General features: G+C 42.0%; 1 protein-coding gene across 1 annotated transcript in view; it reads left to right on the forward strand.

Annotated features, from left to right (window-relative positions):
• Window positions 1-1,668: 1,668 nt before the first annotated feature.
• CHRM2 (cholinergic receptor muscarinic 2) overlaps window positions 1,669-20,019 on the forward strand; it is a 93,842-nt gene continuing 75,491 nt past the window's right edge. The window contains exon 1 of the mRNA XM_068142165.1: window positions 1,669-1,735. The gene's annotated coding sequence lies outside the window, so the exon portion shown is untranslated. The remainder of the gene's footprint in view (window positions 1,736-20,019) is intronic.

Genomic DNA, 20,019 nt, shown 5'->3' on the forward strand with positions numbered 1-20,019 from the left:
TGGGGCTAAATCCATGTCTGAGGTCCTTCCAGGAGCAATAGACAAACACATGTGGGTAGTGTAGGCATCTCTGCTTGAGGCAAGTCCAGGCAAAAAAAATACTTTCTATTAAGTGAAGGGAGATTTGGAATGGAGAGGATGGGAGTGGTTGGGCTGTGGCTTCATTGACCTTTCAAGAAGGGAGATGGAGCATGGGAGAGATGGCAGGCAGCAGCCAGAATCCAGGGTCACCTTCATAAGTGGAAATTCTCTCTCTCCTTCTCAATTCCCCTCTATTCTTCTTTGGTCAACAGATGAGATGGATTCCTCTCTCCTGCTTTCCACCCCAATAGCTTCTATCCGAAGGGGAAAAGCATCACCCCAGACTACAAATCAGTTCCAGTCCAGGAGAGAGGCAAAGAAACCCCAAATCTAAAAGTGCAAATATCTAGATTATTTCCACTGAACGGTTAAGTTCCTTTAAGCAAAGTAAATATTTTTCAGCCTACAGACTCTTAATTATGTGGAATGATTTACACCTAAGGAGAATTAACTCTTGATTACAAAATGTATGTTTCAGTTAATTCATGCAGGGAAGCAGCTTTTCATTATTTCAGCACCATAATCAGTTTTCAAAACTAAATTAGATTTAGTGACAGCAATCTAGAAGCAAGACCTCTTTCTCCTCTTGTCCATCATTTTAGACTTGCACCTATCAAGGAAGGGGGGGAGGGGAAATAAACAAAAAATAAAAGTAACAAGAAATAAAGAGGAGTGCTTTGCAGGGAAAGATAGGAAGAGGTAAACTGGAAAAGAAAATTGTAGATAAAGACTTTTTATGAGGAAGAGGGGAGTGTCTGAAGAGAGAGGAGAGCGTGTTGAGAGATAACAAGAACCAGTAATTTCTATTCAGCAAAGCCACCAAATCAGAGAGCAGTGCTGATCCTATTGGAGGAGAGCCTTCAACAGCAACTAATCCTGTCATACTGAAAGAAAATTGTAAATGTTCTCTGCAGAAATTGCCTGCCCATTGCAGCTAATCGAGCCCACTTCGCACTCACATTATACCACACATCACACCCCTACACACCCCCGCAGACGGGCAGCAAGCAGACCCACAGCTGCAGCATCCCAGCAAGGGCATTCACCTGAGATGCTCACCTAGGCTACCCGTTTCCCTCCCTCGCCACCACCACCACAAAGGTTGCCCTCATTTCCTCAGAAGCACTGGGGGAAGTATGAAGCCTAACCAGCTCACCTATGAGTCCCAGCTTCTGCTATTTTTAATTTCTCCAGTTTTGTCTAAACTATTATGCCAGGTTTGCTAGTGCTGTTTCTCTACTTTGTTTTTTTTATATATATTTTTTAAAGCTCAGCTTGGCTGATCTGAAGCAGAGACTCCCAAGGGCTAGTCACTGAGGGTGTGCGAGTATATGTGTGTATCTGTGCATGTGGGAGGGAGAAAGCCAGCGAGGCTGAGAGAAAAACTCCACCACCCCGGACAATGCCACCTCTTTAAAGCTTCCAAACTGTTATTCTTTCCCCCCATTATCACGGTACCAAGTAATCTGTCTTTCCCCCCAACCCCACCCCCCCTTGAAGATATGGAAGAGAAAGATAAAGCAGGTGCCTGCGGGCTCTGACTGCGCGCAGCCCGCATGCCTCTGTCGCCAGAGCCGGGGCGACTCTTCAGCCGTCGCTCACAACGAGCCGTTTGCAGCGGGATGGGATGCAACTTCTGGTAATTGGATCACAGGTAGGAAAGCTTTGGGCTTTACTGACTCTTCATTTTTTTTATCCATTCCCCCCCTCCTTATTTCCTTTTTCTTTCCTTCTATTTTGTCTTCTTCCCCCACCCCTCTTTTCTTTCTCGTCTTCTACCCTCCGCCCCTTCCTTGCTGCACCTAGGATTTAATCTACTGCTGTCATAGGAAAGCTCCCGCCAAGAAAATAATGTCCAAGAAATGAGCTTGCGTTTTGCTTCCTGGCAGAGGGAACAGAACAAAGCAAGGAAACTTTTGCGGAAACGGTCCATAGCGGTGTGGGTCACTGGGGAAAGGCAGAGAGGGGGAAGGCAAAGCAATTGCCCCGAGTACAGAGCCCTTCTCTGCTGAGTTACAGTTATGATACTAATCCCAGGATCGAATCTAACATGGTGTACAGGGAAAGGAGACGCAGCAGCCTCACTCATTTTCCAAGCGCTATCTACAGGTCTTTATATAAATGCTGCATTCCTACACAGAGACATCTCACGGACTACCCTTCCCAAATCCCGCTGTGACACGTTGAGGACTGTTGTAAAATGTCACCAGGAGCCGGGAATGGAGCCGTCTCCGGGGAGCTGAGCTTGCTCGCAGAGCTCTCTGGCGGGCGGGAGGGCAGAGACGGTGCGAGGGGACATCTCTGCCCTACCGGAGACCACGGAGAGATGCTGGGTGCGAAGGGAGGAGGCTTTCACAATGTTAGTGTGGTCCCTCGCTCCCCAACACCCCTCCTGGGAAGCGTCCGCCTGCCGGGGGTCGGTGCCTGTCTCCGCTGCCTCAGGTCTCGGGTCTTGTCCCAGGCGGGTCATCGTGGGCTGGGGGCGCCGCCAGAGGCGGAGAGGGTGTGGAGTTTTCCCGGTCATTTCCGAACTTGCTTCCTTGGCTCTATGCACCTAAGATCCAGTCCCCGTGCATCCAAAGAGCCAGGTGCGGTAGGGAGGAGGCGTTCAAGGACCAAGTCGGACTCACGCCGCTCCCCCGACCTGACCCACTCCCTGGTATGGCCGAGCCGGTCCCGGCCGTGCTTTCGGGCTGCTTTTTCTTTCATCCATGCCGGCGCCACCGGGTGCTGGTGGCCAGAAGGAGAGAGCTGGTGCCTTGAGAGGGAGCTCAGGTCAAGCTGTGGGAGGAAAACTGCCTCCCGGAAACAGCTCTGGGACACCGAGGTCCCAGCACCCTCACAGAGTCTAGCCATTCCAGAGGCTCTAGAGCGGCCGCTACTTCCCAGGCCACTTTTCAGGGAAAAGTGGATCCCGGTCACCCCTCCGGATAGGACCATTCTTTGCTTTGCGCCTTCCCACCGCTCCGCACTCTCGCCCGCAGCTGCCCAAGTGCTCTGGCGATGTCCGGCTGGGGTAGCAGGCAGACTAGAAGCGGCGAGGTAGGGTTCTCCCTTCCACTCCTCTCCCCGCAAGGCATCTGAGCCAGAGAGCCCTGTCCCAGCCGCCAAGCAGCTCCCGGAGGGCGGCTTAGCCTCCACAGCGCGACCGGCAGCCGTCTCCGAGGGGAAGATGCCAGAGCTGCAACTCCCTCCCGCGAGCCTAGGAGTGATTCTGTACACCTTCGCTGGGGATAGGACAAGGCACTATTCCTTTCTCCATCATAAAACTGTCTCGTTTTCCTACTATTTTCATGTGACAAACTTCCTTTAGGGCACGGAGAGATACCTTTGTTTTCCAACTAACTAGAGGAGAAGAGAGAGGATGGGGTAATTCTTGCTGAAAATCTAGCCAGAATAACATCTCTCTCCATTTTCATGTGTCAAACAGTGTGTTTGCACACATTGGTTCATTTCTATTCTTTAAAGATCTTCCCTTTGTGGAGAAAATGAGGCAAGGGGGGAAAAAAAGGGGGTGGGAGGTAGCCTCTGCCTGACAGACTGATTGTGCATTTTTGGAGGGAAAAAACCACAAACAAAACCCAAAACAAGGAAGGTTAGCATGGGAGATCAGAAGTATATACACTGTCTGCTTTTATGGTATTGCATTGCCTGCAATCACAGCTCCTGTCTAAATACACACCAGCCTTGATTGTATGCTTTATAACACCAACTGCTCTCGATGACTCATCTGTAAACCACTTTAAGATACACAGAGCGTTCTCCCTCTCTCTTTTAGGTTCTTTGGTTATAACTTTGATCAAACTTCCCCTCTGCAGGACCCTTCGACTAAAAGAACAGCCCTGTTGGCTTTTGTGTCAGGAAAATGGGAAGTACAATGGGCTTGTTGACTTGGCAAGCACTTGCTTGCCTTACAGTCTCTGTCCCTACCCACAGCACTCTGTGATTTCTGCACTGCAGTTGCTCAGGCAAGGGGCTCTGTACATAAGAAAGGGGGTGTAGGGTGTCCCCAAGTTGCTTTGGATGGAGGGCAAAACAATAGGAAGAAGAGGTCATACTCTTCTGCAATCCAAATCCAAGATTTTAACCACTGTCTAAAAGGTTGTAACTCTGTATGTGGGTAGAGTTTGGGGAAATCTGAACCATCTGTGGTCAGGAGTGTCATGAGGAGGTGGAAAGGACAGAAGCCATGCTGTGCCATACCATGCCTAGGAAGGAGACCAAGACACAGAAAAGAGCCATCAGTGAAAAAAAGCACATGTGGGAAAAAAAACTCCTCCCTCCCCCCCCCCCCCCCCCCAAGTTCAGTCCTGTATCCTGCTGCAATTTTGGCTTTTGCCTCTGGGTTGAGTCCTTTTGTGTGTTTCATGGGTCTTAGTTGCTCAAAGCGTTTGTATCTTTAAGCCTATTGGGTGTCTAATTCAATAGTCTTCTGAGGACATCTTCTATGAAATCTCCTACTGTTGTTGATACAGTATTGGGCAGTTACTCTGCCCCACTTCACTCCTGTAACCCACTCACCCATTTACCCAGTCTCTTCTCCACTAATATCATGACCTACATGCAAAAGTCTTATTTGCTGGTCTTGTTTCCATAGCAATGCAGCATGGGGAATGCAGACAAAATGGTAATAATGAAGCAGTTTCTCTTTCTGTGAAATGAAGACTTCTTTGAAAGTTGAGTTCAATTTGAGGGAAAGTAGGGATCTGCAGAGTTGGATTTCCAACCCAAAACCCAGATCCCCACGCCCTCTAGTGCCAAAGGCAGGTGAGGGAGAGCATTCTCTGGTGCAAGTGATGCAAGCCTTGATAGTGAATTACAGCGAAGAGAGAGAAAAAACAGATATGACATAAGGATATTCCTCCCTGTGTCTGTTTCCAGCTAGCTCTTCCCTCCCCTAAAGCCTAAACTGCTAAAACACTTTAGCTGATCCTGATTTGGTCACCCAGAGGTTAGCACTGCAGGTCCTGTGAGTTGGGTTAAACTACAATAAATAGGTAGGAAGACATTACAGATGGACAGCTCAGTTTGTGTCTCACCCTTTATTCACTACTTTTGGATCACTCTAGCTTTGAGCTGCTCAGCTTGCAGCAACTTGCAGTGAATTCTCAGAGGTGTGAAGGCATGGAAGAGGATTACTCACTTGTGAAAGTACTGCCCTGATCTTCCATGGGCTTTTTGGGTGGTTGGGCGAACAATTGCAATCAGGCTAAAGAAAACTGAAGGGACTTAGATCCAGCTCAGACAAATGACAGGGATATTTTTTCCCCCCACAAATACTTGTAGCCTTAAATCTTTAAAAGCTTAAATTGTAGGGTAGCATTTCAAGCTCTGTTAAATCTGAGCTTGAATTCCCATCCCTAAGAACCAGACTGCACAAAGGAACAAACACTAAGAACTGCTATAGCTAAATGAGAAAATTGGCACACTCCTCACAAGCCACTCTACCCATCTCTTGTAGTTTCTATATTTTGGCAAAGATAACTTTCAGGTTTTTTATGGGTTTTGTTGTTTGTTTTTTTCTGGGTCAGAGCTACCTACTTACTTTTTCTCATTCCACCAGCTGAACACCAACTGCTTGTGCCAAGCAGACTGCATTCCCTAGTCCTCTGTGTCGAGTAGGGATCTCTTGGTGACTTATCCCATTGTCTTCATACCTCTCCCTGACACAATAAGGCAGAATTTATAGATGAGGCCACTTCTGGAACTGTATTAAAAGGCTGCATTCCCTTTCACATGAGACCTGGGCACGTTTATGTGTAAAAATGTTCTAAGCTATGGAGATGCTTGGCATTTTGGATGGTCTGATCTACCTTTAAAGCTATATCATTACTTATATCTAACACTTTCTGTTCCCTGTAGAGAGACATACTTATCAGCAGGTGTTCCAGAGACATCTCATGTATAACATAATTCTAAGTCCCATGAGGATGGGACAGGGCGAAGTGAGTTTCAACTCATTTCCATCAAACACTTCCTAAAGAATGCTCACCAGTGAGACTAAGATATGTTTCAGGGATAAATATTTAAGAATATGATAAGAAGAAACAGACTATCATTTAAGGCCAGCTGCTTTGCTGAGGGCCTTCTGTGTGTTTTCTTTTTGATGAGATGATCTTCTTATTCCTGTCTCTCTGGTATCTCTTTTGACTCTGTGGGCTAGATTCTGATCTTAATTACATCGGTTCAAATCAGAGGTGACTCTACTGACTTAATTACTTCCGGTTTATTCTACTGCAATTGAACTCTGAATCTGATCTTCTCAGAATCACAGTAAGTGTTGCAATTAGAGTGTATCAGTGTTTTGACAACTGTTCATGAAACAGTTATATTTTGTGAGGCTTTGCTGAAAGGGAAATGCAATGTGATAATGGGCACTGGGAATAGTATGGGGCACCTCTGACAGGGATGACAATAAAGATCTCCATGAGTGGCCACAACACAAATAGGTGAGAAATTCTGTAAACCAACCTCTCCAAGCCCTTAGAAATGTTCTGAGTAAACTGTGGAAGGTGCAGGGCTTTTCTTTTTAATTTTTCTTTTTTTCTTGAGAAAGAGGTGGAGCAAGACAAAAAATTATCTTCATAGATCTTTCTTCTGAATCATTGTGAAAATTGGTATTGGACTCCAAGGAGATAAAATAAATCTTGTGCTATAAAATAATGCCTTGTAATTTCTCTGTAATTTCAAGCAATCTGAACATATTGAGCTCTCTTGATTTCAGTGAAGAGAGGATGAGAGTATGACCTCTGTTTTTACAATTAATTCTAGCATGTGAGAAATAAAAATTAGCAAAACCTGTCCATGGGAAATGATAACTTTCTGATGCAGCTCATAGCATTTTCACAGATCTCTGAGAAAATGTCTTCTGGCTTTACAATGTTGCAATGAATTAATGATGTCTATTGTATATTCACCTATCTCATATTTAGTCAATTAGAAAGCAGAGTGGTCATGTATTGAAGAGTATTCACAAATTTGGTCGTGAGTAATGACAACAAGCTCATTTCACTGTGATTTCTGAGGTCTTCTAGTGCAAGCCAGTGAACGATGATTTATTCATGAAAATATTCATACATCTCAAAAGTTTCATGAATGCTAGCATGAATAATTAATGGAAATTGTGTTATTTGTTATCGTTACGCCTTATTTTCCTATTCAGAAAAGCATCAGTCATCCAGTTAAAGAACATTAGAACATAATGATTGCAACATTGGATCAGGCAGGTGTTTCATCTTCTCCAGTGTAGTGTCTCTATTGATATCCCTTGCCTATTGCTTCAGAGGCAGGTGCAGGGAGTGCTTCCCTAGGTATATATATAGACCTGAAGTAAAATGCTTTAATGCCCACCAGATTATGTTTGCTTGCTGCCCAGAGACCATTTCCAAACAAAACCAGATATGTGCCTTCCTCACCAAAAAGGAAACCTCTAGTGATTCTAGACAAACTGCAGATATACTCACTGGCCTGATAAGCAGCTAATCCAATTTTGGATCCTAGTAAGTTCTCTACCTTTGTGATAGCATGTGACAGTGAGTTCAGTAAGTTAATTAAATATTTTCATGTTAAAAACACATTCAGAGCAGTCACTGATCTATTTAAATTCATTGTTTTTTAGTGTGATCCCTGCCTCTCTGTGTATTATGTAAAAGCCAACAGGAGTACTCAGTTTATTGCATAGGTGCCCTCTTGTTCATTTCTTCCCTCAGACAGTCATAGTTCTACGAATCACTTCACATGTCTTAAAAACTACTAATTCTTCTATCTTATTTTTATTGGTGATGGATTGATCAGTGTGGACACTGTTTTCCAGATGAGTACTATTGGCTTATACATCACCTTTTACTGTTACACACTCATGAAAAATTAGTTTTGTTTGCTGGCTTTGGGTTATTTTTTTGTCCACCTGCTTTAACTAAGAAGAATACACAACTGGCTGTCCATAGTGATATCCTGCCCTGAGTGATCACATCTGGTTTAGAATCCAGGAAGGTTTCTCAGTATTTCATTCCTTCTGTGATTGTTTTACATCAGCTAACACTTTGCAATCTGAATACTAGGTTCACCTAGCATAATTACTTTGAAATGCTTCAATCCTTATTCTCTTCTTCTAGCAGCAGTTATTTCAGTAAAGAAGTTATACATGGTACAGAATCATGGTCAACCCAACTGCAATGGTGAAAAATGATCATTCATGTGTGGTTCTTGCTTTTTCTCTCTTAAAACAGTTTCCAAATTGTAATCATAAGCTACTTTTCTATGAAGACTTGGATTCTTCAAAGGAAATTGGTGAAACAAATTTATATATATATATATCTTATATATATATATAATATCTTTATATATATATCTTTATAGATATATAAAGATACATACATATATACACCCATAGAGTCGTTTTTCTTGGCCTATTAGCTTGATACTTCAAAGACTAAATATAAAAGAGACAACATTTCTTTGAAAGAAAACATGACAATTCTTTTTTCTCCTATATTAATTCTTGGTTTTGTTTCAGGCAATTTGCCTGGAAGTGAAATAAGACTTTTCAGTATGTAATACCCTTGGTCAATCCAGTGCTATTCCCAAAAATAGGTATGCTAGCTTCTACGCTGCAGTCCTTCTGTAGTGTATCTGACTTCAGCAACCTCTGTGTATTTTTGCTATCAGCACAGCCACTTCATTTTTAAACGCTTTCCAAACCCTTGCATATATAACCATGAGGTTCTTGTGAGGTGCTATTTACTTTATCAGTTTGTTCCAGTGTCCCCCCCCCCCTTTCAACACTTCACATTTTGACAGCCTTTAAAAAGAATAGGTTTAGTGTGGTCCATGGCACAACACTATTTGCAGGGAGAATTTGTCCAAATGAGTCATTCAGAACCTCTGTAAAGTGCCTTTTTTCCTTGGTTATTCCCATTATCTCCCTGGATGTGCAGGAGATCACATTTTTTCCCTCCTAAACTGGGTCAGTTTTAGACCTTTCAGAAATGTCCTGCAGTTTCCTCCTCTGCACCATTCCCCTCCTCTGCCCAAGCTCTTGTCAGTTAAAGCATCCTTGGCTTCCTTGGCCTCCTTCATTTACGGCTGACATTTTGTTTATGTTTTATTATCATTTCCCTCTCTCAACCACAGACTTCACCAGAGCTAAGTGTCATGTTCTGAAAGCTGGCTGCTCAGCTCAAGCAACCTCTTGGACCTTAATGTTTCACAATACCACTGTGTTTCAGGGTCTTTTTTGTTTGTTTATTTGGTTGTTATTTTTCCCTATATTGCCTTTTAGTTTGCTTTCTGCATGACTTCACCGAATGAGAAACTATCTGGTAATATATCTGTCATTTTGAATCTACTTTATTTCTTTTACTTAATTCTTTTTTTTTTTCCCTAATTCTTTCTGATTTTCTTCCTATTTCCAGTATTTTTTTTAAAGCAGTTCACTAATTGTTATCAGTTTTAACCTCCTTTAATTTAGTAGTAAATTCATTAGTATTGAGTGGCTTGACTGTATAATTTATTCAGATACTTAAGTTAAGAACACATGCTATTATGTTCCTCAGTTATTCTAGAAATCACCTAGAAACTGAGGGGTTTAATCCATTTACACTAGTTGACCAGGTGGTTGAAGTCACCCATGATTACTATTTATTAGATTTATGTTTCTCTTTGATCTCTTCCCTTATAACCCATTAAATATCCCGGACATTTCCTGGACTAAGCCTGTTAATGCTTTATACAAGCATCAGGATTTAATTAGAGAAGGATATTTTTATGCATAACATGATGGACTGAGAGCACAGATAAGTTCCTACCATGCCACCAACATCCTCTCTGGTATCTGACACATTCCTATGGCCTGACACAAAGCCTGCTGAGGTCAGAGACAAACTTGTTAACTTCGGGTAGGCTTTGGCTCAGCATCCTGAGATGGCAAGGGTAACTGCTCCTAGTCTCATGACAGTGTTGTGAGGATTCACTTGATGCATTTTGTCAGGTATTGAAGTTCAGCTGTGGTGCTGCCATGTGAAAACAGGAGGAGATAAATCCCTGTGGATGGATTCTTCTTTGCACTGGTGTATTGTAAAATTGAGCCTTTAGAAGCTAATCATCAAGAAAGTTTCTGTTCAGAGCAGAGGTTAATCTAAAATGTTTGGCGTTCCTTGAACAAAAAGATGCCAAAGCTCCTAACTGCTACAGATCTTGGTGAGGAGTCAAAAAAAAAATTAATATTGAGGAGGCCAGTTTGGGATTGAAGATCATATAACCTGGTTTTATTTAAAAGAATGAAAGAAGAGAGAAATAAATTAACTGTAAGGTTTAGTGACTGAATCTAGGTCTGGGACTTAGTGCTCTGTCTTTTATGCTTAGCCCATGTTAAGTAGGGGCAACATTGCCAAAAGAGCATTTGCAATGCCACACCCTTACTCAGATCGTATCCTGTGTCAGAGCTGTTCACAAAAAAATTTAAGTACCTGCTGGTCCTCCTTTGCCCTGCCTCAGCATTAATTTCTGCTGTAAAACAGGGTGGACTCTGGGAGTAAGTCACATGGGTGGAGCAATGTCCATGTGTGGACAGAGGTGGTACACTTCTCTCCTCCACCATTACCTAGGATCCACAAAGACTTGCATTATCATTACTGTGGTAGATTAAGTGTAGTGGTTTACACTTAATACCAAGCTCAGGTGATGTACTAAAAATAGTTGTCTGGGATTTACATTCCAATATGTCCAGAAGCATTGTGCCATGGTGGGAAATTCAGTTTGCTCCATTTTCTATGTCATATTGAATGACATTTTGTTAATGTATAGATGGGAAATGAAGTCAGATGATGACTGGTGGTGGGAACCTTGGGGAGGGGCTTGGTATGAAGCATATGATTTGCTCCTCCCTGAACTTCAGAACTATTGCTCAGTGTGGGTGGGGGGGAAACTGGCTTTTTGGGGAATGGGACTAGCCAGGGAGATGTCTTCACTAATATTGCTTTTCCATGCTTAGGTTAAGCTGGCATCTTTCACCCTCACTAATTGCACTTTTCTAGCAGTGTATTCTCAGCTGACAAAATCTGTCAGAACATGAGTGGCATGAAAGGAGAGGCCATCACCAGACAAAGTGCTATATTTAGCCTGGCAATGTCATGCCTTCTCAGGTCTGACCTTGAGCCCTATCAGTGAGAATATAATTGGGGCATTTTGTTTGTAAAGTTTCTTGCTTTAGCCAAACACAGAAGGCTCTTAAATAGAAGGAAAAGCAGGGAAAAGAGAAGGTAATGCAAGTTACCCTTCTGCTTTTGAAATTTGTGGTAGCCAGCACACTTATTGGCCACTGGAAGGAAAGCATACATAAAGGGGTCACCATTAAATTTTCATTAAAAATGTTTGCTTGATATTTTCAAGTCTTTCTTTTTCCACAATCTTATCCACTAGGAGTAACTGTAGGAATCCATACTGGAATTTTTTAACATCTGAAACAGTTCCCAGTGAGAAATATTCCACTGTTATTAATCTTTTTGTGATATGAATCAGTAAAGGGAAAAAATCTCAGAAAGTATACAACTGCAAAAAAGTAAAGAAGGAAAAAGGGAAAAACATGAAGAAAACCACTTGGTTTGTTTTATCTCCCAAATGCTTGTAACTATCTCCCTTTCTTTAGCAAAGACTGAGACTATATCTTCTACTTTGAAGCACAGAGGAACATAAAATACTTGGGTTTGGTGTTTCCATTCTTTTGAATGACAAATTTGACAATATTTCACATTTAATGCTTCTTAAAAATCAGAGTGAGACGTGGAAATGACACATGACTAAAAAAGATGAAGATCAATTTTCTTATTACATTTTCTGGAAAATAATAAAAGGGGCTGAATTCCTAGTTTCACCACAGGCTGCCAATGTGATCTAGGTCAAACTTAGCAACTTCCTGTACCTCAGCTTATAAGAGGGAAGTCGTATTAAGTAGCACTTGCACTCTCACATGCTTTGTCTGTCCTTCCTCATTAGATTTTTGGCAGCACTTCTGTAAGAGTTTGCACAGAGGAACCTTACCAAAAATTGGGCATCCATAGGAAAAAAATGATGATGTGGTTGCTTTCATTACATAGGGATAACTGGATCTGATCTTTCTCATCTTTAGAGAATAACAAGCTTTCCATTCACCCTTGGGTGTTGCTGTTACAGTCAGCTATAAATGGGATACTTCTGTAATTCTCAGTAGCCTCTATCTCAAGTGGGTCTGTGATAGATCTCTAAACCTTGAGAGCAGTTCTGCCCATCCTAATGCTGCAAGGGTACAGAGGAACTGGGAAAGAAACTCAAGAAGGTGACAAAGATGGTGAGAATTACCTGCTTTCCAGAAATCAGATGTTCAATAGATTAGGACTCATCATCCCAGGAATGATACACCTTGTGATGAGTACATTTAGGTCTAAGCAGACTTAAAGAGAGGGAGAAGGTCAGCAGAAGGCCATTTCATTTATTTTTACTTTTTTATTTCTTCACAACATCAGACCCAGATATATCACATGGATATTAACAGGCATAAACTTAAAAAAATCACTGCATGCCTGAGTTGTGGCACATAGTGCCATTTGATATATAGATATAAATGTGCAAAAGTTTATCAAACTAACAGAATACTGCAAAAAAAAACAACCTCACCAAATCTTTGTGATACAAATAAAGTCACAAGGAAATCCTCACACTGTTGACATCTTCAACCTATGAAGTGTATGCTGGGTAGTATCACTGCTACCTGGTTCACTTTGCTTGCTCTTTGCTATCAGCCACTCTTGAGAGATGGCAATGAGCGAACTGGCTTAAGGAGAGTTGCTTTTGCACTCACAGACTCACTTGGAGTCATCAGGGTAGCCATCTTCTTTAGACAATGCTCAGTCTGTTTTACTTGTCTGGCTCACCAGAAGTTTGTTGTCCTTCTTAGCTAGATGCTTATCAAAACAGCCATAAGACATTTTAGGAAGCTGCTTAATTAACCTCTGACTCCCCAGAAAAATCTCATACAAATAAATTAATATATATATATATATATAAAAATAAATTTGTATATTGTAATAGTTAAAGAATTTGAATATAAACATGGTTTCCAGGCAGATCTCCATGTCAGCCACAGAGTGTGCTTTCCTACCCAACTGTCTGTGACTCTGATACGTAACCTCTTTGCAGACACATTTCTCTTAACTTAATGCTCTTGTAGGTGCTCCTGTTACAGGGAAACAGTGAGTTGAGAGAGGGAAAATGTGTTCACAGCTCTGTCTTTAGCCTCTATTCTCATCCTGTCTACTACTTCCAACAAGTAAATGGGAACAAATGTCCTATGAAAGCAAAAGTGAGGAAGGGTGTCACAGACATTGAGAGACCTTTACATCCCTGCAACTGTGACAGTAGAAACCCTTCCTCTGAAGTTGCATGTATATATGATTTCTTACCTCATGAGAGCAGGCCTGCCCCTCTCAAATGCCAGAAAAGAGGTAATTCCTTCTTTCTTTTTTTCACCTGAACGTTCCAAAATCACAGCCGCCTTAAAGTTCTGTATCATTTTGTGTGCTGTATCATAATTTGGACAACAGCATGTTTAATGAGTGAGTCCTAGTGAAAAAGTCCCACAACTTTACAGAATAGAAAACTAAAGTGGAACTTACAATGGAGATACTTCCTAAAGCTGATCACTGTTTTGATGGTGTGTATTATGTCTGTAAGTGGTGGGACATGGTTTCATATGAAATTCTCCAGGTCCAGAGTTTTCCTGTTATGACTATGGAATCACTGCATCATCCTTTCACTTAAGTAGGTTTGCCCTGTACTGCAACTACATGCCAATTTAAAAGCATGAACTTAGGGGTGACTTGTAAAGCATTGAAACAAGCTGAGGCCAAGCTTTCTGTTTATTAAGAAACCCACAAAACAGCAGTGTTAAAATTACATTTCCAAGCTCATAATAGCTGAGGCTCCCACATTGTCTACTGAATAACTGTTAAAATGATTTCTGGATGTTTTGTTTGCTTAAAAATCAAGCTGTTAGTGTGTGTTCTTGACTGTGACTTTAGAAATCCAAGTTTAGGTACAATATGGTGAGCTGTAAGCCAAAATCTTTAATAAGCAAAGCAAAATAATTCTCAAGGAAAGTGTGGGCTTAGTTTTATTCTATCTTGAACCTAATTTCCTTTCTTGCTACCCACAAGGCTGTAAAAAGCTGTAGCTCTGATTGGGCTACACTTCAAAGCTATTTTATATATATAGAGATGACTGCAAGATACCAGAGGCACAGGAAAGCCAGGTCCATAGCACACAAATTAGCAATACATTGTTTTTTCTGGAGGCAGTGTTTGTGGAGTTTAGAAACTAGTGGGCAATTTTGCAGGTAGGTGATATAATGTTATGGCAGGTCCCAGTGAACCAGAGTTTTTCTCTTGACAAATCTGTCAATGGAATTCTCCAATTTATTCTGAGAAGAGGACAAAGGAAAGAAACCAACTCTGGGAATACATTTCCTTGCTCTTGGCTAGGCTGCTTAGAAGCTTAGCACTGCCCTTCACCTGTAAGTTATCAGTTCCCATGATCTATTAACAGATCTGATCTGTGGTTTGTTGTCTTGTTTTGTTTTTTCTTACATTTCTCAACCCATGTCAGTAATTTGGTGATTTTCTCCACATTTGGTGGCACATATGCAAACCAAATCAGCAACATAAACCAATATATTATATAAGTTGTATACGCTAGTGTAATAGGCATTCCCTCCCACCTATGCCATATCTGCACAGGCATTATTGGGACAGGTTCACATGCATAAAGATTTATTAGTGGAATCCATCTTTGATGGCCTGCATTGTCTCGCACTGTGAAAAAGTGGGGGACAAGTAAGCCAGGGAAAAATACAAGAAGACAGTCAGAAGCAAAAAAGAAAAGCTCTCTTTGTGGCATTCAGCAGGAAAGATAAGCAACCAGGGTTTCCAGACCTCTCCTGGGCATCCTTTGCTGTTGCAGCAGCTGGTTCCCCCCACAATACCTTGTCACAGTAACTCTAATTTCCACCAGGACTTGCTCAACCCCTCAGCTGGTTGTCACTGCTTACTGTTAGCATTGGTTGGAGCATGCATTGAGTGGGGCAGTGGCTACCTGGCCAATTGCTTGTGTGCACATGAACATTATTGTGTCCCTTGTATAAACCAACAATGATAACCAAAACTTAGTGAAAATACAGAAAAATGGACTGATTCTCTCACTGGTTGCAATCAATGTCCATGAAAATTCACCACAGAAATACAAAAAGACTGTTGCAGTGTGCTGATGAAAAGCTATAAGGGTTGCAGCATAAGAACTAAAAGGTGGAATGAGTGAGGGGAAAATAGTGCTCCTAGGGATCTGAAAACCTTTCTCCAGCAGCCTGGATGGAAGGATACAGAGCTGTGAGGGTAAAGCAGGCTGCAAGTTGCAGAGAAAAGGCCCTTAGCCACACAATCACCAACAGACCTATTTTCCAAGTTTGGAAAGATTTGACAGCATGACATAGTTGCAGGCTAGAAGTCAAATATGCCTCTGTTCAGCAAGAGGCATTGCCTCTGACCGCGTAGGATAAAAGATTAAGTTTCCAAAGACTCCCAGGAGTCTCCCACAGGAGACTGAATCACCTTGCCTTGCATGGTCTGGGGCATAGGCTAGCTGGCCACTTCCACTCTCAAAGGGGATCTTCCTGCTGATGACTTGAATGAAAACCAGCTCCTTCTCCTCACCTTCTTTTTCACCTGTTTAAGCAATAGTTGAACCATGAAGTTTCCCCACTGCAGAACAGCAGACAAGACTTACTGACTATACGGTGTTTCTGTGCTGAGGATGACAATGTAACCAACACCTGCAGCACAATAGCAAAGAAGAAATGCATCCTCTGCATTTCATTTGCTGATAGACTGTAGATTCTATGTTGTGTTTAACTCAAGAGGGAGTAGCAGAGACTCCATATTGTGTGTCTTAGCAAGTGAAAACCTCTCAATTTAACTTTTATTCCAGAAAGAATAGATGAGACAAGAAAGGTCTTCAGCCCTTTACTTCAAGGCAGGAGGAGGCTGTGGTTGAGCTTGTTTCTTAACCTTGTGACAGTATTGTTAATGCAACACAGCAGTGAAATCAAGGAGAAAAGCCCAGGAGTGTTCTCTTTTCTGTCTTGGTCAGGGGGTTGTTGTTTTAATTTTTTTTGGTTTGGTTTGGGGGCATTGGTTGGTTTTGTTGGTTTGGTTTTTTGTTGGGTTTGGGGTGGGGTTTTTTGTGCTTTGGTCTGGTTTTGGTTGTTTCATTTTGTTTTTATAAAGCTTATTTAATTTACAGGAAAAGTTCTGTACCAATATTTAATTTGTTATACCCTTATGTGTTCATAAACCCAGGAAGAAATTTAAAAGTGCAACAGCCAGGAGAGAAGAAACTTTTTGTGGCTGAGCAATATATATAGAGAAAGATAATAACTAAACAAAAAGCAATCATTTACTTGTTTTGAAGGTCTATGGAGACCTCTTTGATGGGAATCACACCAATTTATTTATTTATTCTGCACTGCCAGGCACCCCATCTCTTAAGCCTTCTGTGCTCTGCCATGAAGTCAGCTCCTACTCTACAACATTACAAAGTAATTATTACCCTTTACTGTGTGATGATTATTTATTGCACAGGTCACGTAGAAGAGTTGTGCAGTCGTCATGCCAACTCTCTCCTCTCTCCTGGTTTAACCCACACTACACTGCTGCAATAATCAACCATGAGGGTATGTGTGGGTGGGGGCATACAGGCTGTGCACACCCCATAGTGATTACACTGCATCCCAGATACTAAAAGAGCACATGGTCTCATCTTGTGTGTACAGGCACAGGGATTTTAGTTATCTCTTGGTTAGCCCGAGCCTCTCTACCGTGATCTGAGGGGATTAATATGTATCCTGAGTGCCAGACCTCTTGCTGCTCTAGAGTAAATGCCTCTGGGTGCCTAAAGTACAGTCTCAGAAGGAGCCTAATCCAGTCCTTGTCAGCTGGCAGTGAGTTTCTACTGATACCAGGGCTTGGCAAGCTGGGGCTTGATAGGAGTTTAGGAGAGATGCATGAAGGGAGGGAGAGAGGTGTTAAAATGAAATAACATCCTACAAACAATCTAGATGCATTTATTTTCTCTGCTAGTAGCAAAGACATTTTTCTAGTCACCACTCAGTACTGCTGCTCCTAGGGTCTTAACCTGACTGTTGGCCCCATTTTGGGGGAGAATTGCTTAGCTGGAAAGTCACTGCTTTTGCTTTAAACTGATGGGTATGTGCCAATGGCAAAAAGGGAGAAAGGCTGCATGCTGTTTGCTCTCCCACTCTTCCTTGAAGTCTCTTGTGAATTGCACAGCAAGGAAAATGAGAGCTGGTCTTTGCTTAGATAAGCATTCTCCAAGCAAATTTACAAAATAATGACCTAGCTTTTTGCATTCCTATAGGAAATTATGCCATCTCAGGCTCAGTCCTGAAGTTCTGCATGCTGAACAGTGCAGGATCAGACCCTCTGTAGCTAGCTAGCTCAGCTCATAAATAGTAGGGATTTGATAAAATACCCATATTTACGCATATATTTTTGTTCCTATACTGCTTGCTGTATTAGTGTCTATTGCCCTTAAAATCTTCACATTTTCTGCAACAGAGCAGATCATGTCTTACAAATGCCCTTAGGATGATTATGCTATCTGCCAGACAGTAAGGAATGAAGGCCTTCATTGGAAAAAGAAAGTGAAAATCAAATAATTATTTTCTTGGTGTTTCTTTGAAAAGAGTAGATTTTACCAATAGTGCTCCACATTTGAAAGAAGAAATATATAGGCTATAGATACTGTAATTAAACATCTAGAATAGAGTAGGATAGGGTAGGATAGGGTAGGGTAGGATAGGATAGGGTAGGGTAGGATAGGATAGGATAGGATAGGATAGGATAGGATAGGATAGGATAGGATAGGATAGGATAGGATAGGATAGGAGAGACCAGGTTGGAAGAGACCTTCAAGATCATCAAGTCCAACCCATCATCCAACACCATCTAATCAACTAAACTACGGCACCAAGCACCCCATCCAGTCTCTTCCTAAACACCTCCAGTGATGGCTACTCCACCACCTACCCAGGCAGCCCATTCCAATGGGCAATCACTCTCTCTATGAAGAATTTCTTCCTAACATCCAGCCTGAACCTCCCCTGGTGCAGCTTGAGACTGTGTCCTCTTCTGGTGCTGGTTGCCTGAAGGGACCAATATTTTTTTCTGAAAACAAGTATAAGATTTACTGTTTTATTGAAAATGGCAGTCTGGTAACCAGAGCTGATAGGAGACAGTGAGTAAGAGATGGGAAGAGAATAGAGGAAAATTTCCCTCTTCAGTCTACATCCAGCACACTGAAAACAGAGGACCCTCCCATACAGTTTCTTTCTTACTACTATCTCTTTCATACAGCTCTCTCTTCTACCACACACTTCTCATCATTCTTCAAAAGTGACAGACCAGTGATCAAATGGCAACATCTGCTATTTAAGTCTCTGAGTGAATGGGTTACATGATGACCTAAGAAGTCCCAGTCACACACAGAGCTACTGTTTTGATAGGTATTGAAAAGCCACTGCTGGACAGCATTACTGTTCTGAACAGCTTGCAGTCTTTTTCTTTTGTGGGTGTTATCTCTGACCACAAGGCACAAAAAGTTGTCAAGCTATAGTTAAAGAATAGATGTGGGACAAACCCTCACAATTCTCTTACACTCTGGACAGCTGCCCTCCCTGCTCAGCCTTGCTCATGTGTTTGTGACATGCTCCTGCCATTCCCCAGGCTAATGGTGAACACATTTGTTTGCAAGCAAGCCATCTGATCCGGCTGGTGTGCTGGAGAGAAATGCCAATGCAAACGGTTATTATAGGGATGTAATTGTAGGCTTCAATGCAGGAAAATGGCTGTAAATGACAGACTGTCATTAACCTGAAACATGATACAATTTTTTGGCGTTCCAATAGCCATAAAGAAAGTTGTGTGAAGATGGGTTTTTTTCTGAGAACAGACATTCCCTTAGTCCTGAGGGACTGGACACTGGTCTTGTGAAACAGCTGATGCTCTCTTTTGCTTTCATAAGCACTGAACATAAAATGACCTACGCTGAACAATCTGCAAATTGTCATTAATTTGTCCACTGGATATTTTCCCCCTGTATTTTGAATTGTCTGTCTGCAAGTGTGCTGGCTAAGCTTAGCAGCTTGATTAATAGTTTCAGTGATCATGTCAAGGCCAAAAGATTCTTCTAAGGTTTTCCTGTTCCGCATTGAGAATTTGTGGGGTATTTTTGCATGTGACTTTTTACTTAAGTCGTGTGACATAGCTTTCTACCTTTAATTTAATGATCTGATGCTTGTAAGGAAAAGCTGAAGGTGCTCTAGATGGTGGGACAGACTAGCCAGCAGCCATTCATTTTTGCTTTAAGAAGGGCTAAGAACAGCATAGCTAAGGGGACAGATGCCAAACCAGAAAGATATTGCAGAAAAGACAATACCAGAGGGGTGGGCCATTCAGCAGGGGCTGTATTTATTGCCCCTTTTCCCACATCAGACAACTATTGTGAATCTCTGGTGGCTGACTCCATGCCTCAGCTAGTTCTCAGTGATGGATTGCAGCAGGATCTTTTGGTTCAATACCTCTGAACATAATGCTGCTATGTTACAGTTTAAGACTAGACCAGACATTATTTTGCATCGTTCACTTGTCTTTTTAAAGGGAAAGGCAAGTACCTTTAAAGAAGCATCAAGGCCAAGTGTGGGTACATGGTGTAGCTATCCTTGGGACAATGGTGGTCAGTACTAGAAAGTACCTTTGGGACATTTACATTGCTTACACTAGGACTGCTGCCACGTGGGATAGAAATTGCATTGCGTTTCCTCCACCTGGCAGCATCACA

Source organism: Melanerpes formicivorus, unplaced genomic scaffold (assembly GCF_026170545.1).
Source record: "Melanerpes formicivorus ecotype bairdi unplaced genomic scaffold, bMelFor1.0.p_v2 SCAF_8, whole genome shotgun sequence".
In the NCBI taxonomy this organism is placed as follows: Eukaryota; Metazoa; Chordata; class Aves; order Piciformes; family Picidae; genus Melanerpes; species Melanerpes formicivorus.